This window comes from Capsicum annuum, chromosome 3, assembly GCF_002878395.1.
Source record: "Capsicum annuum cultivar UCD-10X-F1 chromosome 3, UCD10Xv1.1, whole genome shotgun sequence".
NCBI lineage: Eukaryota > Viridiplantae > Streptophyta > Magnoliopsida > Solanales > Solanaceae > Capsicum > Capsicum annuum.
In genome coordinates this window covers 247,192,338-247,209,620 of record NC_061113.1, presented here as the reverse complement: position 1 = coordinate 247,209,620, position 17,283 = coordinate 247,192,338, and the positions used below count along the sequence as shown (strand labels likewise).

The window sequence follows — 17,283 nt, the reverse complement described above, 5'->3', positions numbered from 1 at the left end:
ATACCCTGCAATAGAATGGAGATGAGGAAGACTTCATTTTTTGGGAGGTGGGAGAGCTCAAATGACAAATTTTGAAGTTTTGAACTATTAACTTACATATAAAAAAGAAGACTATTAAGGGAAGTGTTAAAGCTATTAACCGTAAAGAAACCCTAAATCAACTGATAAAATCAAGCCCACCTTTCAAAGGTACTCTTTAGTCTTGAAAGCAAAAACACTAAGTTGACGTAAGACGATGTTTTTACTTGATTATAGTTTTTTTTTTGGATTGATTGCTTGTGGGTTCTAGTTACGGTACTTGGGTTCATTGATATTGTTGTTGTTGGTTCACATTTTCGAAGAGTCTAAGCAACCTAGGTAAGAGATATCGTTAAGTTTGTAATCTCAAAAACCTAATAATTTTGTTCTTCTATTCGGTGAAGTGTTCTTAGTACGGATTGTTTATGTTTGTTAAACTTGTTAAAATTTTTGTGCAATTTTCTTGGCTTTCTATTTCACGTGGCTTGCAATGTTCATATTTTAGCTTAGCATGAATCATAATTTTGGTGATTTTGATGTGTTATATATGTAGGATCTTAATGGATAGTGAAGATAAAAGTTGGATGAATTGTTTAATATGGTCAGATGAGTTCGAGCGTGGAGTGAAATATTTTCTTGAAAAGGCATTTGAACGAGCTGCTTAAGGAAATGAGATATTATGTCCTTGCAGAGACTGCAAGAATCAACATTGGCGTTATAGAAATGTGGTGGAGGATCACTTGCTTTCTAGAGGGTTTCTTCCTAGTTACACCAAATGGACTTTCCATGGAGAAAATGCTTCCTCGAGAAAGACACATCATCCAATCAATGATGATGAAGGTTCTAATATGCGTGATGATATTGATGGACTACTTCACGATACGTTTAGAAATATAGATGCTGAGTCGAGGCATGGAGAAGGAGTTGGAGAGCGATTACCTGAAGATGCAGCTAAATTTTTTAAATTATTGGAGAAAGGAAAACAACAATTATATCCGGGGTGTGAGAATTTTAGTAAGTTGAGTTTCACTATTCGGTTGTTCTTATTTAAATCATTGCATGGGTTGAGTAATGCAGCATTTTCAAATCTCTTAGTGTTGATAAAAGAGACCTTTCCCTTTGCTTAGATACCAGAGTCTTTCAATAAGGCCAGAAATGTGATAAGAGATTTGGGTCTTGATTATGACAAAATACATACATGCCCTAATGATTGCATATTATTCTGGAAGGACAATGAGAAAGATAAGATTTGCTCTATATGTGGGACTTCTAGATGGAAGAGTGTTGGTGATGCCTCAACCAATGCAAGCTCCAAAATTCCTTCAAAGGTTTTAAGATACTTTCCCTTAAAGCCCAGGCTTCAGAAGATGTTCATGTGTCCTGAAACAGTTGTTGCAATGAAATGGCATGCTAATGAACAACCGAATGACGGAAATCTAAGGCATCCCACTGATGGCCAAGCATGGAAAGATTTTGATCGTTTGTATCCAGACTTCTCTAGAGATCCTCGTAATGTTAGGTTAGGTCTCTTGAGTGATGGATTCAATCCATTTCGAACTATGAGTATTTCTCATAGCACATGGCCTGTTATGCTGATGAACTATAATTTATTACCATGGATTTGCATGAAGCCGGAGTATCTTATGTTATCAATGCTCATTCCAGGCCCATCTTCTCCTGGAAATGATATTGATGTGTATTTGCAACCACTACTTGATGAATGAAATAAACTATAGGAATCGAGAATAGATACATATGCTACTGAAACCAAACAAACATTCAAAATGTGTGCAACCTTGATATGGAAAGTTAGTGATTTTCCAGCATTAGCAATGCTTTCAGGATGGAGCACCAAGGAAAAATTGGCATGCCCTACTTGCAATCATAACACATGCTCTCAATATCTCAAACATAGTCGAAAGATGTGTTATTTGGGACATCGAAGATTTTTGCCACTTGATTATCCACTGCGAAAAGATTGGAAGTCATTTGATGGTAAGGAGGAACATAGACTCGCACCCATTCCTTTATCGGGTATAGAAGTGCTTAAAGAGTTGCGCGAATTCAACAATGTTTTTGGAAAGGGCAAAAAGAAAAGGTCTCAAGATAATAAGAGTCCTTGGAAGAAAAGATCTTTTTTTTTGAATTGTCATATTGGCCGGATAACAAATTGAGGCACAATCTTGATCCAATGCACATAGAAAAGAATATATGTGATAGTTTGCTTGGAACTTTATTGGATATAGATGGAAAGTCAAAGGATCATGTAAATTCTCGATATGACTTATAAGAAATGGGAATATGGAAGGAGCTACAATCGATAGAAGATAGTAATAGAAATGTAAGTTTGGCTCAATCTTCATTCTCCATGGAGCCGGAATAGAAAAAATTATTTTGCAGTGTCTTGAAAAATTTCTAATTACCTAAAGGGTGTGCTTCAAATATATCAGGTCGTATGCATATGAAAGATATGAAGATACCAGGGTACAAGAGTCATGATGCTCATTTTATAATGCATCACTTGCTACAGGTTGCTGTTAGGAAAGTGCTACCTAAGAATGTTGCATTGACATTGATTAGGTTGTGCAATTTTTTTAGAGCCATATGTAGTAAGGTAATTAGGCCTAGAGATCTTGAAAAACTGGAGTCTGAAATTGGTGAAATTACATCTAACCTTGAAATGATTTTTCATCCAGCATTTTTTGATATAATGCTACATTTGCTTGTTCATTTAGTAAATGAAATTAAGCTTGGGGGTCCTATTCATCTTCGTTGGATGTATTCCATTGAGAGGGCCCTATGTAACCTTAAGGGGCTCATTCGTAATAGATCATGTCCAGAAGCATCAATAGCAGAAGGTTATGTGGTTAAAGAGTGCTTGACTTTTTGTTCAAGATACCTACATGATGGTGTGAAGACGCGATTTAGTAGGTACCAAACTGAAGATGAGGAATCCATTCTGAATTTGTCCCCTATATTTCCTAAGAATGGTCATCCAATTGGAAGTGAGAAAAAAATTACACCTTTTTGATGGATGCAAAGTTACGTTATGAAGCACATCGATATGTCCTTTTTAACACGGGAGATGAAGAGGTGAAAAAGTTCATCGAGTAAGATTTTTACATATTTATCTTAATTTATGTGTTTATGATAAGGTACATAAACATCTATTTATAACGACCGAGTAATCATTTTTTCAATATTCTTGGTTGCAGGGAACATAAAAATTCATTGAGTAATCATAATAGATCCAATGCATGGGCAAGAGCAAGGAATCATAGTCAGGAATTCAACAGTTGATTTGAAGAGAACGTTAAAAATGTTAAAGTATCCCATCATTTAAAATGGTTATCTAAGGGGCCTAATACGGTGGCCAAGAGATATAGCGCATATTTCATCAATGGATATCGATTTCATACAAAAGATCGGAATGCCCCACGCAAGACTTAGAATAGTGGAGTGACTTTATCAGCAACAACTGATAGTTTTGCTAGTGCTAGGGACCAAAATCCCATAGATGGAGTGGTGGTTTATTATGGAGTCATTCGAGATATCATTGAGATTGATTACTATGGTTGTTTTAGTGTTGTATTGTTTAGATGTGATTGGCATCAGAATGAATTAGATGAGTATGGGTTAACTTGGGTATACTTCAACAAGTTATGCAGTCAAGATGATCCTTTTATGTTGGCATCACAAGTTTATCAAGTTTTTTATGTTGCGGATCCAATTGAGAAAGATATTTATTATGCAAGGAATAAAGTCCCTGTTGATTTGTATGATCTAGAGAAAGAGAATTTCCCTAATATAGGAGAAACATTTTGGAGGGAGCCTAATGATGACATTGGTCCCTCAACTAGATTGGATGGGGGTAACTTTAGATGGGCAAGAGAAGATGGAGCCGTTGTTGTTGTTGCTATTCCATCTACTAAAGAACTTTTAGAAGATATAGTTGTGGAAATATCGGACGATGAGGATGAGTTTGACGATACTGATTAGGATTGGATGGAGGCAGATGATTAGACAAGAAAGTTCTTTTAAATATATCCTTATCATTGTTTCATTTTTTTTGGTGTGAGTGTTAATTTTTTTCGTACATATTTTATATCCATGCTTGTTTAGAAAGTTGATCACTTTAATTCTCAATATAGAGAGAACATTACGTCGTAGTATTTGCTCTTTGATTTCTTTCACAGGATTTAATTGACTATGCAACAGTAGGAACTTCTTCTAAGCAGCTAGTAGTCGTTCTTTCAAGATATCCATTTCAGGTATATTAGGGGTGTGATAAGGTTGTTTTAACTTTATTGAGAACAAACACTGAGCTTTGATTTTTATTGTGTTACAACTGTACAGTTTTAAGCAGTGGTGGTGATCTTTGGTTATTTGTGCTGAAGGAAGATACATCAACTACCAACATCAGGTAAGAAGCATTAAGTGGAGTATATCTATGGAGGAATTATACACTTGTCATTTTTGTTCCATTAAGGCTCCTTATTAATGTTTCTACTGTTTTCATGCTTTCACGCGATAATTTCCTTCTCCCTTTTACCACCGGCCTCTCTTGTATGAGTGTATCAATCAAGGTATCATTATTAGTAATACCTTAATGAATGTTTCTGAGGATAAAAAAAGTATGGCTGATAAACAATGATCAGTTGAAATCATGAGATAGTGGTATCTGTAACTAGGTAATCTTTAGGAGAAAAGGCTAAAAATTTATGATAATAACTACTATGGCTAATATGCAGTTGTTTACTCCACATATATGAAAAACTTTATGATAATAACGATTGACGATTGTGACTTTTTGGTTGCTTACCTTATTTTGCAGTCAACTCTTTGATGAACACTAAATCTCTTCTAACCAATATTTCATTCATTAAATTCAATTTGATCAGTCGTGATTGCTGGTAGAATGCATGTCAAAAGGATTTAATTGGCATATTTCAGATAGTAGTCTAGATGATAGCTGAATATTATTGTATCATAACATAGGCAAGAACACTACATGCATAGTGATTGATTAATTGATTTCGATGAGCTTCTGTAGTATTTATTTGCTGGTTTTCAGCTCGACTTGTTTTGTTGATTTTAGTCAGCTATATGCTTGCTTTTTGACCATTCCACTAAAGTGGACTAAAGATACTGCTGAGAAGAAAAATGAAAAACCAGTCTAGTCTTTGCAAGACAATTCTTCTACCTCTGTTTCTGACTTTGTTTCATTATCAATTTTTCTACTGGATTAAATTGTACATTTTTTCTTCACTGAAGTTTGTATATTCTATGACCTTGGGATCAACATTTATCCAAATTTGGCAGTATATCCCATTAAGTTTGGTCTTGAGATTTCTTTAGAATTCTGATTTGCTTTGCTGCTATTGCAAGATTGTTTAGAGGCATTTAATTCACCTAAGTCTTACTTGTGATGTCTGAGATATCTTGGCTTCTTGTCATGTATTGATTCCGTCCCGCTCACTTGATTGTCCTATTTCAGTTTGAGTTGATTACTAAAAGAACAGTCGAAAGTGTGTGTTTTTTAAGAATGAGATTTTGTGTGTGGGAGACACCGGATTTGCTTTTGTGCATACCTTACTACTCAAAGTTTGTCTTATCTCTGGCCTTTTGAACAGAACATGAAGACATATAATTTATTAAAGAGAGTTAACTCCTAGCAAAATGCCCCATGCACTACTAAAATTACTACTGCAACCATCAGTATTTAGTTTAAGATGGACTGAGTTAGATCTTATCCGTCATACCATTTGGGTCTATATAACTATTTAATTCTACCTTTTTAGCCCATGAATTTGATAACTTGGGAAATCAACTTTGTATCAATATGTCCATCATCCAGCATATCCCTATTGAATAATAGATCTCATGTTATTTTAATTACTCCATATACGAAACACTAGTGGTAGCAGAATTTTACTGAGGGACTAAATTTTTTTAATCTCTCATCATTATATCCTATGAGGTGTTCTTACATTGTTGCTGGATTTCTGATTATCTTATGAAGAAAAGGAAGAATAAAAATGGTCATGTCTTATCAATAGAGAATCTGCTTGGCAGACATTCACGCGAGACGGGTATGCTAGCAGATATTTAGTGAAATGTCTTTCCCTCAGGCCATGACTATCGTTTTGAGCATAAACAATTAGCTCTTTGTGGGTTGTTTATAACTAGTTGAATGCAACAATCTCAAGATTATCTTAGTTATATTAATTTGAAGCCTGTCAAAGTGGCGATAAACACTATATAATATTCTATATGATTTAAGAGGTGAAGAAAAAATAAGATGTGTAGCAGCTAAAGAGATTGACATTACATTTTTGCTCTTGATCTTACAGAGACTTAAAGAATCATGAATCAACAAGGGTGTTCGAGAAATCATCAAAAAGCTAAAAACTTTCTTTCAGCTGGATCACTAGTAGTTCTACGAAACAAACAAATACTAGAACAGAAGAAAAAAAAGAAGAAGAAGAAGAAGAAGAAGAAGAAGAAGAGCACAAGCTACATAAATGCAAAGGAAAAGAATAAAACACAGAAGGAAAAGAAGAAGTCAAAAAATGTTCCACCTATATCTAAAGTACCAGAACAAGTGCAACAGGTGCTAGCTATACCTCAAGTATCAGAACAAGTGCAACAGGTGTCTCCGGATTCCGCCTTTCTAGCAACACCTATAGAGGAGCAAGTGCGACAATAATTACCAGACTCCACCATTCATGCATCACAACCCACAGTTGAACGAGTGCAGCATAATCAGTCACAACATCCTAATTTACAAGAAAATGAACAATCCACAGAAGACAAGTATATATATATATATATTAGTTCATACTATTTCAAAAATTATCTGAATTTTAGTAATTTTATTGTTAATATTATTGTAGGCCCTTCAACTAATAAAAGAAAAAGAGGAGCTACACAAATGCAAGCAGTACATGGACGGACTGACCGTCAATTGATAGTGCTAAATGAGTTGAACCAGCCTATTGGTCCAACTAAAGCAGTAGTCACTGAATTTTCCAACTTTCTTGGAACATTGGCAAGGAATGGGACATTTTATACTCTTAATCTCAGTTGGACAAAGTTGAAGACACACGATGATATGTGGAGTTATATTCAGGTTCTAAGTTCTCAATATTTTGATTTCTTCTGGAATGCTTTTCACAGTTTTTACACTAATCCAATTCAACCAAATTATAGGAGAAATATGACATTCCCAACAAGGGAAAAAATTGGGCTATGAGATAATTAATGTTGCGTTTAGAGGTCATAAGTCCAGACTCAAGAACTGTCACTTTTATGCCTATACCAATGATGAAATTCGAAGGGCAAAAAGACCTATCTCTATTCCAGAACCTGTATTTGAGGATCTCCTTAAGCATTGGCATTCCGAAGAAGATGAGGTATGATATCAATATGGACAACTGTTATATTATTATTAGCATGCATTTATTATTGAATTCATCACACCTAATCTTCCTTTTTACGTTGTTCTTTCTATCGATATAAGGCATCAAATTCTGTGTGTTTAAACCTTCACTACCTTAATCTTTATATTAAAAACTCATAAATATTGACTTGCAAGATACTTCCAAGACTAACAAAGAAAACAGGAAAAATTTTAAGTATCCACACACTATGAGAAAAACAAGTTTTGCTTTAATCCGCAAGGTTCAGTGTTTTCTCATATTTTTTCTATGAACTTGTTGCGTTTACTTGATAATATTTTAATGCTAACTTGCATGAAACTAGGAAAAAATGAAGGAAAATTCAGGTGCTTTGTCGAATAAGGAATTCTTTGTGGCTACTAGAAGAAGAAAATCTAATCGAGTATATAAGGATACATCTGAAGAGATTACAAGAAAAATAGTATGGAATTTTCTATTTCAAAATTGATCAGGATCATTGTTTTCTTAAATATTGAATCAACTAAATTTACTTGCTCTTGAATCCGATGTATAGGTTGAAATGGAGAGAGTAGAGACTCAAGAAAGTAAAGTGGTACTCAATCAACTGATGCATTCACCATAGTTATGGGGCCTGATCATCCTGGTCGAGTAAGACTACTCAGACGCGGTGTTACCAAGACTCTTTTGAAATAGAAAGCAAGTGATTCTGGATCCTCTTTAAAACTTGATGGACTGGTGGAGAAGAGATTGGATGAACTAGAAGAGAGGATGCAACAAAGAATGAATGTTCAAAGAGATGTCATTGAGCGTGAAGTTACAATGAATATCATTGCACAACTTCAGTGTCTAAATACAGGATTAACACTTGATCCTAATATGCTAGGATTCAATGTTCATTCGTCAGGATAAGCCCTTGCTAATCAACTAATAAACCGTCCATCTGTTGGTAGTAATAATCAAGGTCAGTTTACATTTCTTGATCTGTTGGTAGTAACTATCTGTTGGTAGAATTTCTCTTGCTTTTTGTGTGTGCCTGCTGCTGATTAGATGGTGATAGTTTGGTATTGTGGCATGGTATTCTGAGGTTAACTACCTCAACAAGTTATTTGAGATTAGAGTGAGCATGTCACCTTTTTTGTCTAGGGTACTTGCCAATAGTTTTGAGCATTGATGCAGCTCCTGTACCTGCTACACTTCAACTTGATTCCATCCCTTCACTTCCCTCCATTCTCATCAACTCCCATCTTGATTCCGTCCCTGCCGAGCTCGACAAATGGACCCACCTGTCATTTTCCGCTCACATGACTTTCAATGAAAAAATCTTTGCACGTACGCAGGATGATTAGTGTCTAGGCATGCAATATTTAGAAGCAATCAAGGCGATTCTAAACATTGATCCAGATTTTGTTCCTTTAAGAAATGTTCATATTGTGTATGTGCCTGATGAAGAGGTTGGTGGATTTGATGGGATGAAGAAGTCTGTGGAGTTGAAAGAATTTGAAAAGTTAAATATTGGGTTTATGATGGATGGACAGGCTTCGACTAATGATGAGTTTAAGAGTGTTCTATGCTGATAGGACACCCTGGAATATGGTGATTAAGGCTGTTGGAATGCCTGGACATGGCTCTAAATTGTATGATAATACTGCTATGGAGAATTTGATAAAGAGTATTGAAGTTATTACAAAGTTTAGGGAATCTAAGTTTTATATAGTTAAGGCTGGACTGGCTACTAATTCTGAGGTCATTTCGGTGAACCCAGTGTTTCTCAAGGCTAGAACTCCTTCCCCAACTTTGAGTTTTCGCTCACTCTTTTAAGTTTGAGTATTGCTCTTCCAGCAATAGTTGATTCTGTTGAAGGGAGATGTAACAAACTAACTATTGTATTGTTCATTACAAACAACTAATAATTAGATTATCTACTTATTTTGTTGTGGAATAGTCCTTTTTATGTTGTCATTTAAGTACTAATTTACATTATTTGTTCTTTTTTTATAGGTGTCCAAAATGAAGAAAGAGGTGAAGAAAATGACGAAGACATTGATCTTACTTGAGAAGATTTTTGAGTTGTGGATAAATTCTCTAATATCAATAGTTTTGTGTTGAATTTTATGAAACTTATCGCCACTTGAACTTGCTAGTATGTAAAAACTTAACTAATCATTTGAACTTGTTTAAATTACTAGCTTGTTGCATATTTTGAATTATGAGATTATTAATGAATGATTTTGTTTTGTGATGTGTATATATTGTGTTATAATTTATAATGTATGTAGATAAAAATTTATATTACTTTGACTATTTATACAAATCGTTTCAATTTAATGACATGTGGCAATTGCAACGGTTTAATGTCGTCGCAATAGATGCTATTGCAACGGTTCAATGTAGTTGCAATAGAATCTATTGCAACAGTTACGGACCGTTGTACTGGATGAAAATAGGCATTCCAATAGGTAATGAAATAGTTGTAATTAGGGGTGTACATAGGTCGGGTTGGTTTGGTTTTCTATTGAAAAAAAAGCCAAACCAATTATGTAGGTTTATTAAAACTATTAATCAAATCAAACCAACATAAAATCGATTTTTTTGGTTTAGGTTTTAGTCAGTTCTTTCTTTTTTTTTTTGGTTTTTTTGATTTTTCTCATTTTTTTTATAATATTTATTTTTGACAATATTGTGATTGAAGTTTAGATCAAGTATGTTTTCACTCATGCGCTAATGAAAAACCACAATTATGAAAAATTGAGGAGCGAAAAACTCTCTTGAGACTAGAAATTAAGATGAAGAGTGAAAAGTTTAGATTTTAAGTTTATATTGGATTTTGGATCATTTTATTAGAAATTAATGGATAAATATTACAACATAAAGGCCCAAATATGAATATATATATATATATATATATATATATACATATACTTTCTAAATATTGAAAATTAATAAGACTAATTGAAAAGCATTTAAAAAGTAGATTATAATTAACATTTTATGTATAAAAAGTTAGATTATAATATCCTTAGAAAAGTGAATTGAACTTTTTGCCCTTCATTGAAGTCCTTGCTTTAAACAAAATCGTCCTTTTCACTATTTTTTTCTAATATTTAAACAAAATCGTCTTTTTCACTATTTCGTCCTAATATTTAAGAGTTGAAAATTAATTAAATGTATTTATGGTTAAAAAAAATTCCTTATTAGAAGACATCAGAATTTCTATATCTTTTTCTGATTTAAGAATTGAAAATTAATTAAATATATTTATGGTAACTCTTTCCTTATTTGAAGTCATACAACTGATACATTTTTTATTAGTTTAAAAATTCTAAATCAACTAGATTTGATTTTAAGAAAATTTGAAAAATCTAAAAATAAATATAAAACTATTAGAATAAGAAAAAATTAAGAAGTTCCAGATTTTTAAATATTTTAAGTACGTAATAGAATGTAATCAATAAATTTGTAAAGATTTGACTTTAAAAATAAAGAACGATTTATATATATATATATATATATATATATATATATATATATCATAACACAAATATGGTTTAAATTGATGTGTCTCTCTTATCCTGTGGCAACATAGGAAAGAGGTATACAAATGTAAAAGTGAAACCATCAACCACTTGGAATTGAAAAACATATATGTGTATATGTTTATGTTTACATTATTACATTAAAGTGTGAAAGATTTTTGAAAAGTGATTTGAACTTTTACACTTTATTAAAAATCTCCGCAATAGATAAAATTATTTAATTTTAAATAATCAAACGTTACACTTGCGAGGCACGTGCGACTAAACTAGCATATATACACACACATATATATACATATATATATACACACACACACACATACATACATACATACATATATATATATATAATATGTCGGTTTGATTTGGGTTCGGTTTGACTTTTTTTTTGTTAACACCAAACCAAACCAAGAATGATCGGTTTTTTTTTTCAAACGCCAAACCAACCAAATCAAACCATAAGTCAATTTTTTTTCTCGGTTTGGTTTGGTTCTTCGGCTTAGTTTGACTTGACGGTTTGGTCTGTACACCCCTAGTTGTAATAGGTAGTCAAAAGTGTTGCAATAGAATAATCAAAGCGTTGCAATAGCATCTATTGCGATGGTTCGTCACCGCTGCAATAGACAAAAATAGGCGTCTCAATAAGTCAAAAAATAACAGTCGTAATAGATCTATCTATGACGACGATTAACAAAAATCGTCGCCATAGCTCAACCTATGGTGACGGTTTAGACAACCATCACAGAAACTGTTGCCATAGACCTATCGCAACACCCACCTATGGGATGCTTTCCAAACCGTTGCGATAGGTCTATGGCAATGGTTTTTTAGCATATTGCAACGGTTTTGCAACCGTCACCATAGACCTAATTTCTGGTAGTGAGTATGAGTGAGTAAACAAGCGTCGGTTGCCCTGGTATCTCTAACTATGTATAGAAGGTAAGAAATAAAGACAGACATATAGCTCAAGGCTATTCCCACCAAGAAGGTATTGACTACGATGAAGCCTTTCTCCCCATGACAAGGTTAGAAATAATTCGAATGATTATTAACAGTTGCTGCCTTCAAATGTTTTAAGCTGTTTTAAATGATTTTATTCATGGGGAAGTCTTCATAAGACAACTTCCAGGATTTGAAAATCTGTCATATCCAAAACCATGTTTTCAAACTGTCAAATTACTCCATGGTCTCAAACGAGCTCCAAAGGCTTAGTATGAGAAATTGAGTGCTTCCCTACTAAATGACAATTTTCTAGAAAGTAAAATTGATACAACTTTGGTCTTACAAAAATTGATTCAAGTTTTCTTATTGTACAATTTTCTGCTGATAATATTATTCCTGATAGTTCTAACATCTTGTCGTGAGAATTTTGCTATTCTGATGAAAGTTTTTATCGTATGGGTGATGCCCTAAGTTCATAACTCAGCAAGAACCGAACCTTAGTTGACTTTCCAACAGAATGAAGTTGAATACATAGTCAATGGGAGTTGTTGTACTCAAATCCTGTGAATTATGTGTCATCTACTTGTTATTTATGTGTCTTATGAATCTGTGCCTATAATGTGTAACAACTCCAGTGATCTAAGTCTATTTTATATACTAAAGCATCACTTTACTTGAAATCTGGTAGTAAGTGGTGATTTTATTTTGCTAACTCTAAAAATCATCTTGTAGAAATTTTTTTAATAATGTTTTTATTTTCATAAGGAAAGATTTTGTCTTTTAAACGAAAAATTTGGTATAATATATTTTAAAAGATTTTGTTTTAGAAAAACTTGGTACAATATATTTTACCATATCTATAAGGTTTTCAAAAGACTCTTATTCTTAGCACAAAAAACGTCGACTGCTCTCTGACTCCCCCTCATTCCTTTCAAAGCTACCTCTTTAAACGCTACCTTTTTTCTCTTCCATCATCATTACCATCTTTCTACCCTCTCACTTACCAACACTCCTCCGCCCTTTCATCTCCAACCCTAACCCCTATACTTTCTTTCTCAACTCTATATTTTCACCTTCTTCTCCACTTCTTTTATACTCATCCATCCCCATTTTCTTTACCATGACAAAAACCTGTTCAATGATGAATCTCACCAAAACTTCTCCTAACCAAAATTCCTCTAACTTTGACCTCGTCCTTCTCTATGAATCCTCAGAAGAAGTCTCTTCTCACTCTCTCTAGTCAACTGTGTCCAAAAAATGAACTGCTTCAAGCCCTATGTCGTCCTCTAACAAACGACAGTCCTCTCCTCTATATTTTCTTCCTCAACAGGTCATGCATAAGTTCTGGACTCTAATTCATAAGGAAAAGTTTCACCTTCAAGAATCGCTCTATTATTTCTGGTCGAGTCATCAATCTCTCTCATCTAAAGGAATCCCACTGCAATATTGGCTACTTTTTCAAAGCTCAAGACTTGTCAATGGTGTTTCGCTTATGTGGCTTGGAAATATTTTAAGACCCCATCCGTATGTTCTACGCCAACCTTCGTCATTGCCCTGACAGCGGCGAGCTGAAAACCCTAGTTCTGGGTACATGTATTATTCTCAATGACTTTCTATTTGAGAAAGTATTTGATACCAAATTCTAAGGTGTTGTACCCTTCATGAACGACACCTGGCCAGAGAATTTTGTAGTTAGTTTTGACGAAGCAAAGAAGGCCGTCTCAAATCCTGACTCAAATAGGTCCTTTTTAGGTCCTCTGTCTCTTAGCTTTCAAAATAGAATCTTGGCCCACATCATTGCAACCACCTTGATTCCTCAAAAGGGATCTCTCAGTAATGTGACATGCAGAGATGTGTTTATTCTCTACTGCCTAATTAAGAAATACAAAATCAACTGGAGTTCCTGGATCGTGAATATATGATAGAAAGTGTCGTTAGCTCTTATATCCTCAACCAATTTACCCTATGGTCTGCTCATCACTCGGATTCTTCTTCACTATGGAATTGACCTCTTAGCCTTTCTAGTGGTAGAAGTCTCTGCCACTTATGAATCAAAAACCTTCACAAACATGGGCTATATTTTGATCCAAAAAGAATGATGTACAAAGGACTCTATCAAAAGTCGGCCTGACACTTCCGAGGTAAGTAAATTTGTGTCTAATTCCATGTTTTGTGCAGATAAAGAGATTGAAGAACTCAAAGACAGGCTCACCACCATTGAGGAAGGAATAACCAACATCAAGGAGTCGACTGCCAAGCTGCTACAGCTGAGCAAGGAGACCGGTACCGACATAGGCAAACACTAACTCTCTCTGGATGATTTCAAAGTGAAAGGGGTAAAACTATTTAACAGAATATTCTCCCTGGTAGATTTCATCAAGACTGAGTCTTCCTCCTCCTCCAATTGCAATCTCCGTTCAGAACTATTACTCCAACTTCACCAAGAGTGTTGAGAAATTCTATAACCGCTTCTGCTCAAACATGAACAACACCCTTACCTATTTCCTAGCCAAATGACGTTGAACTCATTTATCTCATTCAAAAGGGGGTCTGTCCCTTCTCATACTCTGAGTTGTATTAAAATACTACACACTCCTGCTCCGATGTGTTTTTGCTGCTATTTCCTAGTGTAACTTTGCAAATCTCGTATTCTTTGTTTTGTCTTTGTTTGGTTTTTGCTTTATTTTGTATTTGCTTTGGTCTTTTTGATTATGTCAAAGGGGGAAGAAGACGATCATATCAGTCAACAAGATTGGGGGAGCTAGTCGACTACCACATCAAGAGAGTCGACTACAACCACCAAGGCAGAAAGACAGTGGGAGAAAGTCGACTATCTTAACAAGGAAGTTAACTGATGTTTAACGTTTGTCATTAGCAAAAGGGGGGAGATTGTTAGCCTTCTATGTTTAGGTTTTAATAATGACAAACTAAGAGTGGATCTTTGCAGGAAATTTGGACGACTGCCAATAATAAAAGGATGTCTCACATAAGAATAGGAGTGTGTCAAATCATTAGCCACAACATCCAAGCAGATCATTCAAAATAAGGAAAAAAGAAGGAGCAAGCTGACAAACAGGATAGTGACGACTGTTAATATTGGAAGGATAAAGGAATCCGTCTCTAGAAATGGAAGGATATCAATTCACGATCCACGGCATCTAAGAAAATCAATCAAAATAAGAACAAATGGAAGGAGAATCTCAGTCCCATAAGAAATCTCAAATCAGATTAATCACAATTAAGTAAGAGGAAGAAAGGATCAGAAACACACTTGGAAAAGTATCAATAACTACAACACCAAAAGGAATAAAATGTCATGGACATATTTGATATGGACGTGGATAAAAGTCGCATATGGACATATCATACGGCTACATTCCTCAACCAAGGAATCGATTCAAATCCTTGATTGAAAAGAAATCTCTTGGGTTTCCTTATGAAGAGTAGCAGTTGAAAACTATAAAAGAAGAAGACTACAGACACGAGTTACGCAACTTCAAAGAAGAATATAAAAGTTTCTCAATCTTAGTCACACTAGGCTTTGTAACTTTTAGTTTACAATTGTTATATAAAGAGTAGGATTGAGTCAACTTTGTAACTTCAATTGAAGCTGAGTCAGAAGATATGAAGAGAAAAATAAGTCTTCAATCAACTTGTTTCCCATCACTGTACTCGAGCCCGACATCGAACGATCTGAGAAAACATTAAAACCCAAGGGGACTGGAAGTAGGACTGGACATAAAATACCGAAAACCGAATTACCGAACTAAATCAAAAAATTTGGTAATTGGTATTCGGTAATTCGGTATTTGGTATGATATTTGGGAGTAAAATTTTAATATTTTGGTATTCGGAATTGGATTTGGTACAAGATATTAATACCGTTTGGTATTCTGTATTTACCGAATAACGATTTATATATATACATATATATATATATATATATATATATATAACCAACCCAATAGACAATAATATTAGTCATCCCAAAGAATCTTTTGGATCTTGGTAATTGATGGATATAAATTATTCATATAATTTAGTATATAAAATTATATTTTTAAATAAAATATGAATAATTACATTCGATCCTCGCATATTTTCTGATGAATTATACAGGAAAAAGAGTACAAGAAGAAATAAAAGAATTCCACGGGTGTAACCACAAAAGCTTCTCACACCCGTCAAGTGAAAGAATGAAACAAGTGAAGGTTTTGAGAAGAAGTTATAAGTTGACCGTCACAACCACCACTTCAAAAGCTTCCCACACCCATCAAGTGAAGGAATGAAACAAGTGAACATTTTGAGAAGAGTTATAAGTTAACCGCCACAACCACCACTTCAAAGAATGCATTCGTTGGTTCAACATTATGATTTTCTATAAATAGAGGCATTTCTTTGATTATTAGGCATCCAACAATTAGCAAAAACAAAGTGTTGGTCTCTTGTAGGGGTGTACATAGGTCGGGTTAGTTTGGTTTTCTATTGAAAAAAAACCAAACCAATTATGTCGGTTTATTAAAACTATTAATCAAATCAAACCAACATAAAATCGATTTTTTTGGTTTAGGTTTTAGTTAGTTCTTTCGTTTGAAGTTTAGATCAAGTACCCATGCACTAATGAAAAACCACAATTATGAAAAATTGAGGAGCGAAAAACTCTGTTGAGATTAAAAAATAAGATGAAGAGTGAAAAGTTTAGGTTTTAAGTTTATATTGGATTTTGGATCATTTTATTAGCAATTAATGGATAAATATTACAACGTAACGACCCAAATATGAATATATATACACACACACACACACACACACATCTACTTTCTAAATATTGAAAATTAATTAAACTAATTGAAAAGCATTTAAAAAGTAGATTATAATTAATATTTTATGTATAAAAAGTGGGAATATCCTTAGAAAAGTAAATTGAACTTTTTGCCCTTCATTGAAATCCTTGCTTTAAACAAAATCGTCCTTTTCACTATTTTTTCCTAATATTTAAACAAAATTATTTTTTCACTATTTCGTCCTAATAATTAAGAGTTGAAAATTAATTAAATGTATTTATGGTAAAAAAAATTCCTTATTAGAAGACATCCGAATTTCTATATCTTTTTCTGATTTAAGAATTGAAAATTAATTAAATATATTTATGGTAACTCTTTCCTTATTTGAAGTCATACAACAGATACATTTTTTATTAGTTTAAAAATTCTAAATCAACTAAATTTGATTTTAATAAGATTTAAAAAATCTAAAAATAAATATAAAATTATTAGAATAAGAAAAAATTAAGAAGTTCCAGATTTTTAAATGTTTTAAGTACGTAATAGAATGTAATCAATAAATTTGTAAAGATTTGACTTTAAAAA

The 17,283-nt window shown here is 33.6% G+C and overlaps 1 long non-coding RNA gene across 1 annotated transcript; it reads left to right on the top strand.

Moving 5' to 3' along the window:
* Window positions 1–4,373: 4,373 nt before the first annotated feature.
* LOC107865972 lies at window positions 4,374–9,562 on the top strand. Its single transcript, XR_001672745.2, has 5 exons — window positions 4,374–4,441; window positions 6,372–6,834; window positions 6,915–7,433; window positions 7,993–8,400; window positions 9,438–9,562. It is a non-coding gene; the product is annotated as an uncharacterized LOC107865972 (long non-coding RNA).
* Window positions 9,563–17,283: the final 7,721 nt, after the last annotated feature.